The sequence below is a fragment of the Prionailurus viverrinus genome, chromosome B3 (assembly GCF_022837055.1).
Source record: "Prionailurus viverrinus isolate Anna chromosome B3, UM_Priviv_1.0, whole genome shotgun sequence".
Lineage (NCBI taxonomy): Eukaryota > Metazoa > Chordata > Mammalia > Carnivora > Felidae > Prionailurus > Prionailurus viverrinus.
Window position 1 is genome coordinate 2,416,599 of NC_062566.1, and position 11,853 is coordinate 2,428,451.

The following is an 11,853-nucleotide window of genomic DNA, read 5'->3' on the forward strand; positions in this document are numbered from 1 at the left end:
TCTCATTTGTTCCTACTTCGGGGAAGGGGGACGGTTGGTCGGTACCCCAGGTCAGGGAAGAGGCAAACCATGAAAGAGGAGGCAAAGAGACTACTGCTGAGTATTGACATATGCCATTATGTACTATGACACTTCTCTCACTTAATTTAAATGAACAACCTGGCATGGTAGCTGTGATAAGTTCCATTTTACAAGTGAGGAAGCTGAGGCTCAGAGATGTTAAGTGACTGGCTCAAAGTCACACAGCCAGTAAGTGGCAGAGCCAGGATTAGAACAGGGTGCCACACGTCAAAGCCCCAATTCCCTTCCCGCCCCCACGTCTTGGGAGTGAATGCCTAGTTGCCTCTGTTTTTCATTCTGGGCTCTTCCATCCATCTCTCAGCTCCGGAGTGCGCCCCACTTCCCTCCCCGCCCCCCATGTTTTGTTTCACTGACGCAGGATCCCTTCCCCTCCCGTGTCTACTGCAGGCCTGGAGGCTGAGGACTGTCAGGGAGAGATGTGACTTCCTCCTCTCTAGTTCCCCAGCTCAGCCCCCAACGAAGGGCAGACACCTGCGGAGTGACACCAATTTGCAGCCCTTCTCAAGTGTGAATGAGATTTCTAATAGGGTCGGTGGCCCACTGGCTTCGGGCTGGGTTAGGAATTAGAGAGAAATTTAAGAGGCAGGAAATGGGGGAGAAGTGAGCTGGTTTGGAGGGGCTGAAGGAGCAGCTGAAGCAGTGAAGGCAGCAGCCTCTGCTGGGAGTGAAACACTGATTTCTCCTGAGAGGTTAAGTTCTTTGCCAGAGGTCACACAGGTGGCAGAAGCAGGGCGAGCTCCACGAAGGGCTGCCTTTTTAGCGTTTCCTAAAGGACGACAACTCCCAACCCAGCTTAAGTGGGTAAGGTGCTCTCTTTCCTGTTAAGATTTTTCCGGCCTTTTCTGCCTCCCCGAGCTGCTGGGGAGCTAATCCTTCCCTTCTTCGGCAGGAGGACCCCAGGGTGCCTCGTGCCTGCTGTGTGGGTGAAGAAGAAGGGTGGGACTATGCCTGGAAAGGACCAGAGAAGGCATTTCGGATTGTCGCTTGAAAACTGTGTCTCCCCTGAGGGTCTCATCACAGGGACTTGACAACCACCTTGGAGGAGGTTGCCCCACACGCGGAGGCATGAAGAGGGGCTGGGAAATGTTTTGCTGCTCCCCAAGCACAGCTACCCGCCCCCCCCCCAAGTTTTCCCCTGGTGACACCTCTGGACCCAGCAGCACCGAGGCAGATTCTGGGGGCCAATAGTTGCAAACACAGGAGTCCATTCTTTCAGGCCTGGGGGAGGCAGCAGACAGGCTCGAGATGAGCCAGGGGGCGGCGTCCTCTTCGTATTGCTAAGCCAGCGCACTCAGCGTGGTAGGCGCCTCTGTCCTGGGCACCTGCCCTTCTGTGCCCGCGCACACGGCGGCCCTCTCCTGACAAACACGACCTGGCCGTGGGTGCCCAGCGATAAACGGTCGTGGGGTGAACCCCTGATAACAGAGGGGGATGCTCTCTCCTTGCCCTTTAGGGGTGGGGAAACAGCCCAGCGCTCCCGAGGACAGACACCCCCATCCCCACACCCCACCCCATGCTTCTCAGCTCACACTAACATCTATCTGTCCTTGTTTCTGGAAGAGTCGGCCTGAGGGTGTGCTGCCCTGGGAGTGCTCGGGGCGGTTCCCGAAGGTGTTTTCCAGGACATAGAGAAAGCATAAAAAGAACATTGGAAGGAGAGCCAGAAATGGGGGCGCGGCCCTGCCCCCCCCACCCCCCCACCCCCCCGCTGCGGTGGCCAGCACCATGAGGCAGACTGGGACTTGTTGTTGGGTGCAGCGAAACAACAACAAAATCACTAGTCTTCCAGATGGGGCGAGCCGCTCCAAGCCCTCACCCAGGCCTGTTCCGCAGGTGACTTCCGGCGCTCCTGCAGGGGGGTGGGGGGACCGCTCCCCGCCAGGCTCCCACTGCCAAGCGTGCCCCCTCCCACCACTCCTCCCCCACCTCCAAAGCCTCTGGAGCCTCTGCTCAGAGTGAGGAGGGACGGGAACATCCTGTATTCTCTTTCTTGCCTCCAGAGTGTTTTTTTTTTTTCTAGAATGAACTGAAATCCCTGCTTTAATAATAAAGAGATCTTATTTAGTAAAGGGAGGCAGGCGGGCAGCTCATTTCTCTACCTTTCTTCGTTAATCACAAGGCGTTGTGTTATCATGGTGATTGGAGATGAGGAAAAAGGAAGGACTCCAGGTAATGGTGACCCCTCTCTATCAGGTTCCCCCTCTCCCCAAGCCCTGCAGGTCTACAGTCAAGGCCCATGGTGAAAACCCTCCCAGGGCTTACTGAGCCACAGCTCAGAATGAAGTGGGGCTGAGGCTTTGGGCAAGCAGGATAGACAAGAGAGGAAAAGGGGAACCAGTTGTGGGCAGGGGGAGGATGGCTTCTCAGCCCAGGGTCCCCTTCCTCCTAGGTCCAGTGCTGGGTTTCCCAGGGAAGTGCCCCAGCCCACTTTGGGGCACTGATGGAGGGAAGGCTAGCCACCCCATCAATGCCTAGCCCAGCGCACCCGCCCCCCCCCCCCCCCCCCCCATGCCTAGCCCAGACTCTAATTGCACTGGCAGGGCGTATCTGCTTTTTAATTGGCAAAACCCACAATATCCTGGTGCCTCAGAGAGCACCGCCCTGATTTTATTTCTGCAGCAGCTGGGGGATAATTACCCTTCCCTATCCATGCTGCTTTCAATTCTTTCTCTTTCTAATTGAGACGTCTTCCTCTGTAGCCCAGCTCTCCAACCTTCAGTTTGTTCTCTCCATTCTCTCCATCCGGAACGGGGCAGGACCTGCTTGGAGACACAGAGGGGGGACATGGAGAAGACTGGCAGTGCCCAGCTCCGAGGCCCAAGGCCTTCCAACTGTTAGCCCTAGACAGGTGAGCCTGAGAAAACCCCAAGCTCTTCTGTGGAGGGTGCAGGGGAGAGATAGCCCTCCCCAGGAGGCTGTTGAGACCCCCTTTTCTCCACTCCCCAGTGGGGTGCTTGCTCTGGGACTCTAAGCTACAAGGGGCTGAGGAACCCCACCCCCAGCATCTAACCCGTCAAGGAAGAGAAAGGGATTTGTTGTCATTAATCTCTTAATAATGGCCTCATGTCTCCTTGGCACTGTTGAGAGGTTTGGTACATCATCCTTAGTATAGTTTCAGAGACAAAGATCTGAGTGCTAATATTAGAGAACAAGGCTAAGTAACATGCAAGATGTTAACTGAAGGGGTACTCCTAGGAAAAACAGGCCTTTCTCAGGGAGTTCCCAGGCAAACTTCTGGTGGTAATAGATAAGCTAAAAGATGTTACAGAGAGAGCTTGGAGAGAATCCTAGCAGATCCCTGGACATTGACATTCAGGACTGTCCAGTCTAGCCCTGTGAGCAACCCTGACCTAAAGCCACCAAGTGGCTGTCCTGTGATCAGCTCAACATGAGAACAGGGGCTTTTGCTCATTATTATATTCCAGTGCCTACCACACAGTCTGGCTCATGCAACTGGCTAGCAAAGAGGCAAAATTCAGAGACAGAGTTGATCATGAGTGTGAATAGACTCATTTTCATTGGCCTTTTCCTTGCAGAACCAATGAAAATGGACTTGAAGCCCAGTTTTCCTAAATTCTTTAACTCTGGGCTCTTTCTGGGTTGGGTGAAGATGTAAATAGAGGGGTGGCTGGCTGGCTAAATCGTGAAGCATGCAACTCTTGATCTCGGGGTCATGAGTTCAGGCCTCACACTGGGCATAGAGGTTACTTTAAAAAAATAAAATGAAAAATACTTTATTTAATAAAAGATGCAAATAGCAAAGGACGCTGTTACAGCCTAAGAGAAATGCACCTTGAAACCATGACCTGCCCTTGAGCCCCCCATCTCCCTCTCCCCACTTCTAGTTTCTTTCCTCTGAATTTAGAGTCATTGCCTTGGCAACGCTTGTTTCCATGGTTTCCTCCGTGACAATGATCCCCAAACCCCTCCTCTCTCTTTCCTCCTGACAGCAATGGGTGATAGGGATCCTCCGTGTGGCCACTCCATGTAACCATGGTAACGATGAGCTGAGCCTTCATGTATCTTTTGTGAAGAGAGCTAGGGAATATAAGCTTTTGGAAAGGACAGTTGGGGGAGGGTCCAGGGCTAGAACTGCCCTTGTCATAAAGAGGAAGTTAAGGGACTTGTCTTGATACTAGCCTGTAGGATTCAGTTCAAACATTGTTGAGACCCTATTTTAAGCATGACAAAGTTCCAGGGAAACAAAGGTATACAAGACATAGCCCTAATAGTGAAGGGCTTATAGTCTAGTGCTGGGGCTCATGATGCTACTGAAACTCTAGCATAGATGGGGCCACTAAAGGAGGTGGCCCTTGAGAGCACTATCACGGTCAAGCATTTGTCCATTCCAAACATTCCCTCCAGCCAAGAACCGAGAAAAGACTGACCAGGGGGATCGGTACTCACATTAAACCTTCTTCCAAACTGCCATCAGAGTTTCTGTCTTGGAAAGGGTGGAATTTTAATGCCCCTTTCTTTTGCAGAAGTGTAGGCTAATGGCAGAATACTTAAATAGGACTATTTGGTGCAGGGAGAAAGAAAAACACAGACCTGCCCAACTCCAGTGCCCCAAGGGGCTGGAATGATCTCCATTTCCAGGGATCACCATCACCTACCTGCCACAGGCCTTCCTGGGAAGTGATGGGTCTGCTCTTACACTGAATTGGAGGGCCATCATCTCCATCCATCCAGAGTTTTTACTTGTCACTCACTGAAAATGCAAGACAAAGGAGCAGCTCTGAAAAATTAAAGTAGAAAATCAAACAAAACTACCAGGGACACCAAAGTTGGACAGAATGAATCCAAAAGCTAGGACGTATGTTGATCATGTAGGTAACACAGCTCTTCCCTCCTCTAGCTTCCCATCCTCGCCCCTGACAGTTTCCCTAAATCCCTAAAGGTGGGAACCAATTCTGAACTTCTAGGAGAAATCACAAAAATTCCCTGGACCCTTGGTATGCTGATACCAGTCACATGCACTGATGTGGAAAGATGATCAAGGTACATTTTTAAATAAAAAGAAAAGTGCATAGAACAACGTACTTTGTGTTCAAGTAAGCTACAAATAACTAGGTAGCAAAATTCACTCTTGCAAGTGAAATGCAATCTGGATTAGCCAAAGTTCTTGGGTCCTAGAACTCTGAATTCCATCCTTTGCTACTGGAAGAAACTAAGGCAGATTCAAATATTCTAGGTACCCTGTTCACTCAGCTAGTCAGAAAAGGATAAATGGCATCCTCCGATTGGTTGACAAAGCGATGCAAACTAACCAATGAAATAATGCTTCTCCTTTCCTGGCCAATAAGATCTCAGTTCTCTTCTTGAAAGGAAAGCAGACCCTTTGTCCATAAAGAAAATGAGCAGAAAAGGAATAATAATTAAAACAAAACAAAACAAAACACTGTTGCTATGGGGCTATGGGACATTATTGATGTGATCAATGATAGCTGCCCCAGAGAATTCACAAAGGAGGTACTTCTTTGGGAAGAAAACTACAAAAAGCAGACCAGCTGTCTGGTCTGTATTAAAAAGAAGTTTCTATAGTAACATGTGAGGGGAAAGAATTTTAATGTAAATCTTCCCCGAACTAGCCAGTCAACGGAGAGTAATTTTGACCTTCAATTTAGATTGAAGTTATAATGACTAATTTTTTTTTTATATTAGCAATGCGTGAAGGAAAAGGCAAGGAAGAGAAAATGAAGTGTGTGTTTACTGATGCAGGGCATCACAGATATTGATAGGATAGTTCCTGTCTGAAACAGAGATCTCCCTGTTGTCAAATCATAGCTCAGTTTAAAACCAGGTTTTATTTTGGAAAGGGAAAGTTCAAGGTTCTGAAGGAAAAGTATTCTAGGTGAACTAGTGCACAGAACACAAGTTGTCCTATTAACTTACTAGTGGTGTCCCTTTAAATCATTCTGAGACTGTTACAACTGCCTTTGGGAAAGGATGGGTAAAAGGATGTCCCACAGATATTGCAAATGAACACAGGTGGGCAAAGTTGACAGATGAAACACGGAATCAGTGTTTGTCAATCAAGGGAAGGGAAAAAGATCAGAGGATTGGAAATATTAAGTGCTGATTTGCTCACTATGAAGGCAGGCTGGAGAGGGAATAAAGGGAAGAGAATCTTGAAGAATCAAATGCAGGTGGAACACTAGTGGAAATTTGCTAAGAGGGCTGCCTTTCTACCAACCTGTGCTGTGTGGTCTGTGGGGAGAAGTGAGAAGACAGGGTGATCTAGAATTCAGCTTCCCTCTCATGGAGGAGTTGTCTAGGGAGGAAGGAACCACTGCCAAGCCAAGGAGAAACCCTCTCTTTGTACCAGAAACACCTTTGGATAATTTCTCTGAGTTCCTTGAATTCATCCATGAAGAACAAATATGTTTTACTCATTTAAAGGAAAAAAAAGAGGGGGGGAGGAAGATTGGCCCCTCCGTCTAAGGGACTAAATGAAAGAGAGAGAGAGAGAGAGAGAGAGAGAGAGAGAGAGATCCCTAATTGCAAATCCCAGAGAAATGGCAGGGTAGGATATGATTACCTCGGTGAAGCGGGTGGGGGAGAGAGTGGAAAGGGTTGCCTTGGCGAAAGGTAGCTGCTTCACTGTGAACCTTGACTTAAAAAGAAAAATTCACCTGCCAGGATTTCCTCTTAAACCCCTGAGATCTTACAGGATTGGTTGTGTCTCCCATCCAGCACGGGGAAGGCAGGGGCTCTCCAGCAGATAATTTAAAGAATCCAGGTGCTCAAGGATAATCAGTGACCCAAACCCCTCCACTCACTGTAACCAAGGCAACAGGAGGCTGGGGCTGGTTGCCTGGCAACTACACTAGGGCCTCGGTCCTGTCCCCTCCTCCCCCATCTCCGTTAGCCCTTTTGTGATAATGTCTTCCCCTCCGTGGCTTTTTTTCTCCTTGGCAAGAGAGTCATCCTGCTCCTCGTGCAAAGGGCACTCTGGGCTCCTTTGGTTAAAATTGAGGACCTTGATGTTCATTTTGCACAGATTTCACCTACCCAGATATTCAGACTCAGATTAAATAGGCTTTCTTACCTCGGCCTCAATATCTCAAATCTCCCCCCACCCCATCCCTTCATTCACCTGTGTTAGGGCATTCGGAGATTGTGGAGTGAGAGAGAAGGAAGAAGTGGGGGTGGGCGGGGGCGCGCGCGAGAAGACGGCTTGGATGTAGCGATATGTCACAGCACAACAGTGCCCGGGGTTCCCGGTGGATCCACTTTCCAGCTTGCCCCTGAACTCACCATTTCCAGGCGCGCCTGTTTTCGCTTAGGCACCCTCCCGGCAACTTCGCACCAAGTTGTATTCCAACTGCTCTTCGCGAAGGGGGGATAGAATGCCCTCCCAGAATCTGACACCTAACCTCCTGGAGAAATGGGAAAGGTGATCCCCCCCCCCCCACCCCTCGGCGAACCCTGCCTCATCTCCTGGCCTCCACCGTGTGGGGTCTGAGGAATTTAGCTCAAGCTGAGTGGGGCTGGGAAGCCGAGTGGCGCGCGGGAACCCACTCCAGGGGCTCTCCGGCCCGGGCGCTGTCCAGCCTCTGGTGCTGAAGCTGGAGGCTCGGATGCGCCGTTCAGGGGCTCTGGAGACCCTCCAGCTGCCGGATTCTGACCCCTGAGGCCGGAACCTGAAGGGTAGGCACCCTTTGCGGGGGAGGTAAAGGCGAGACTAGGACGTGTCTGCAACAGAAATGCTTTTTCGGCAGACCGGGCTGCCTCTGAGGCGGAATCCCCGGCGCCTCTCCCTTCCACTTCCCCGAATTAGTGTAATTATTTGCCGCAATCGCGGCGTGTAGAAAGAGCTCCTTGCCCTGGGATAATTATCCAGTGGCCTCCCGGCAATCCCCACGTTTTCCCCTTCGGCACTGGGTTGCCTGAGCGTCGGCAGGCAGAATCCCGGGACTCCTGGCGCTCAGATCTGGTGGCGGGCAAGGCTGCGAAGGGAAGTCTGGAACACCGAACCCCGCCGCTTTTCTGCATGTTAACAGGTCTGCTGCACCTGCACTCTGAAGGGCGATCAGAGTCGAGACCAGGTCACTGTAGGGTGGGCTTGGGGAGACCGGCTTCGGAGAGAGCGCACTCCCAGGGCTGATGCTGCCCTTCGCCGAGCGGACGCCTGACTCAGCCTGACAAGCCAATGTCGCCGTCGCCGGGCTGGTGGGCGCGAGAACGAAACGCCCCCGCAACTCTAGGGGCCGCAGCACTCCGCAGGAGCGCTCAGCTGCCGGGGTGCGGAGCCGCCTCCACCTTCCCAGGCGCCCTGGCCGCCTTCCTGCCTCCTGCTGAATTTGTCAGCAGGCACGGCACCTGTGGCAGATGCTGAGCCCACCGGCCCCCCCTCCTCCGGCCCTAGGAAGCAGCCCCGGGCTCAGCCTCGCGCATCTCACCTCCAGTTGGGGGCTCCTCCAGTCCCGAGTCCTGGCCCTGAGGGGGAGGATTGGACCGCGGACACTGATCGGGGTTTTTACCTGACTTGGGTCGCCACCGCCAGGAAGGAGGACAGAGACAGCTGCGGTCCACTTCTTTCTCGAAGAAAGCCCCCTCCCCACCCCGCCTTCGGCTCGTCGCTTCTTCCCCAAGAACTGCGGAGCAGGGTCGGGCTGGGTGGGGGGAGGTTGGGGTTTGAGGAAGGTATTTTGTGAAGCACCCCTACTTGCCTCTCTCGGACGATCTGTTCTGTCCCAAGCGGTGGTCGCGCCGCCAGGGCGGGAGGCAGGTCAGCAGTCGCTCCAGGTGCTCCGGGTGCAGACACAGTCGCCAGGGCTGCGGGGGCCAGGGGAGAACAGCTGCTTTAAAGCCGAGACCAACCCACAGGTGGCCTGTCAGGGCCACGGACGTCCATGACGTCATCCAGAGGACGAGTGGAGAAGGGAAGTTGGTGGTGCTGGGGGTGGTCACCGCGCTTCACATCAAAAGTCCCCTGTGGCCATGGCAACAGCTCGCGGAGGCCCGAGCACCGGCAGCCCGCCCGCCCCCTTTTCTGTCTCTTGCCTCGCTGTTGGGCTCCGGAATCCCGGGATCCCGCGCTCCGCTGCGGTAGAAAGTTGGGGGGGGGGGTGTCCGGCTTTAGTGCAGAAGCCAACCTTTCCCGCCCCGGACGAGGCCCTAGAGCTAGTCCCGGGTCCAGCTCTCTGTCCTCACCCCTGTTCCGCGGTCCTGGCTGATGAGCAGGTGAGCAGAGGGGCCGCCTGGCTTCAGGGAGACTCCCAGAGGGAGATCATGCAGAAACTTTCATTTCCACAGGGACATTCTGCATCCGTCCTCTTCCCTCCCACCGCCCCACCTTGGCAGGTCGACCCCCGGCCACCTGACCACAGACAGATTGTCCTTCCTGAATTCAAGAATGTGATCGCTCACCCTTGTCACCCACTCTTTCACCGACACTCGTGCCTGAGTGAGCACACCCAGGGAGCACCCACATAGATCCACCTGCCCGAGTCCTCATCGGTGCACGAATAAACCAAGGCTCCATTGCTTCAGAGAGCAGTCAAACAGATGAGAAAGTAGCAAATCCACCACGGAGCTAGTGTGCATCTAGGGTTTCATGCTTGTGGCCAGGGAGCCCAATGAGGCACGGAAGTGTTAACTGGGGTCTCACAGATTAAAAAAAAATTTTTTTTGGAAATACTTGTCAACAAGATTGAAAATGTTCACATAGGAATCTAGGCATCCCACGTCTCCTGCATGCAGTGGCACAGCACTGACCCCTGTAGAAAGAGCTGGGGTCCAGTCCAACCTAAACCTTCCTCTCCTATTTGTCAGTGTCACCGAGGCCATTAATCATCAGCCATTTCCTTTTTTTTTTTTAATAGTAAAGAGGAAAGTGAAATATTTTTGTCCCCTTCCCACCTGCTCACTTCCTTAATGTCACCTGTCGGGACGTGTAATCATGTGAGTTTTCTTCCCCCTGTGTCCAGCAGGAGCTGGTAAGGGCTTCACTCAAGCTGAAATTCTTGCCTCACTACTTGCTGGCTGGTGCCCTGCAGGTCCAACCTTTGACTGACAACAGACATCTGTGCTGCCTACATTCAGACAACACGGGGCGTAGGGTATGTCCTGCTAATAAGGTTGGTTTTTTTTTTCCTCTTAGATTTTCACATTTCAAAATATTCAGGTGTCGGAAACACTTAAAATTTGTATTTTTCATTGATCACCATCCAGTCACAAGAAGACAAATACTGTATGATTCTGCTCATATGAAATACCCAGAGTAGTCAGATTCATAGAAACAAAAAGTAGAATGGTTGGTTGCCAGGGCGGGGGGTGGGGTGGGGATGAGGAATTATTGTTTAATGGGTGCAGAGTTTCAGTTTTGCAAGACGAAAGAGTACTGTGAATGGACAATGGTATAGTAGCACAACAGTGTGATATATTTCATCTCGCTGAGCTGTACGTGGTGAATTTCATATTACATGCATTTTACCACAATTTTAAAAATATTTTAAAGAAGGTGGTTAGTTCTATTGTCTAGCAAACTTTGAGTTGTTCTGTTCGGAGGCAAAAAAAAAAAAAGACTCAGGAGGACAAATGCTAATCGTCTCTGCATTTGTTTTCAATGATTTGTTCAACAAATACTTAGGGGTGCCTGGCTCGCTCAGTCAGTAGAGTATCTCACTCTTGTTCAACAAATATTTGTGGAGTACATGGTATATACTGGACAGTACACTGGAGCCAGAAACACAAAGGTAGTGGGATAATCAGTAAAGTCTAAGAATAAATATACTTAACTTTTTGTAAGTTCTTCAAAAGAAGGAATAAGAACCACGATGAAAGAATAGGTGATCATTTTTTAAAAAGGTGGCTTAAGGGCACCTGGGTGGCTCAGTCAATTAAGCGTCTGACTTCACCTAAGGTCATGATCTCGCGGTTCATGGGTTCGAGCCTTGCATCGGGGTCTGTGCTGACAGCTCAGAGACTGGAGCCTGACTCAGATTCTGTGTCTCCCTGTCTCTCTGCCCCTCCCCCACTCATGCTCTGTATCTCTCTCTCTCTCTCTAAAGTAACATTAAAAAAATTTATACAAAAAAACGTAGATTAGAGAAATAATTTTTTAAATGAGATTTAATGGATAGATTCAACAACAGATTACCTCAGCAGAAGAGAGAATTAGTAAACTCTTTGATAGTGCTAAAAAACCCTCTTGAGTTTAGCAAGTAGATAAATTTATAGAAAATAAGAAAGAGATATTAAGAGGCAGGAATGAGTAAATGAGAAGGCCTAAGGTATTTCTATTAGCTATTCTAGAAGGAGAAAATAGAAGAGGGAGAGAGGCAGTATTAGAAGGGAAAATGCCTAAGAAAGTTCTGGAATTGATTAACAAACAAAAGTAAAATACTCTTTCAGTTAAATCCACTAGTTCTGAGGGGAATAAATAAAAATAAATTTATACCTAGAAACCTAATAGTGAACTTACAGAAAATCCAACACAAAAAGAATTGTTTTTATTTTTACCTAGCTACAGTTAAGGTCAAAATTTTCAAAGTGCTACAGGGAAATAAGTGTCAACTCAGAATTCTATACCCAATTAAACAATTCAAGAGTAAATTTGGCTTTTTAAAATTTTTTAAAGATTTTTTTATTTTTAAATAATCTTCACACCCAATGTGGGACTGGAACCCATAACCCCAAGACCAAGAGTCACACGCTCCACCCACCAAGCCAGCCAGATGCCTGAGTGTAAATTTGAAAGAAAGACTACTTTAAAGAACCTAAAACTGGGTGGGAGGAAGGAGAGGGTGGGTGATGGGCATTGAG

At 50.2% G+C, this 11,853-nt stretch overlaps 1 long non-coding RNA gene across 3 annotated transcripts; it reads right to left on the reverse strand.

Moving 5' to 3' along the window:
• Positions 1–2,670: 2,670 nt before the first annotated feature.
• On the reverse strand, positions 2,671–6,844 carry LOC125167170 (uncharacterized). Of its 3 annotated transcripts, none has more exons than XR_007152675.1 (3): positions 6,753–6,844; positions 4,698–4,788; positions 2,671–2,840 (listed from the first exon to the last, which is right to left on the reverse strand). It is a non-coding gene; the product is annotated as an uncharacterized LOC125167170 (long non-coding RNA). The 3 variants fall into 3 exon arrangements; XR_007152677.1 differs by having other exon boundaries at positions 6,717–6,844; XR_007152676.1 differs by having other exon boundaries at positions 6,623–6,844.
• Between the last annotated feature and the right edge of the window lie 5,009 nt (positions 6,845–11,853).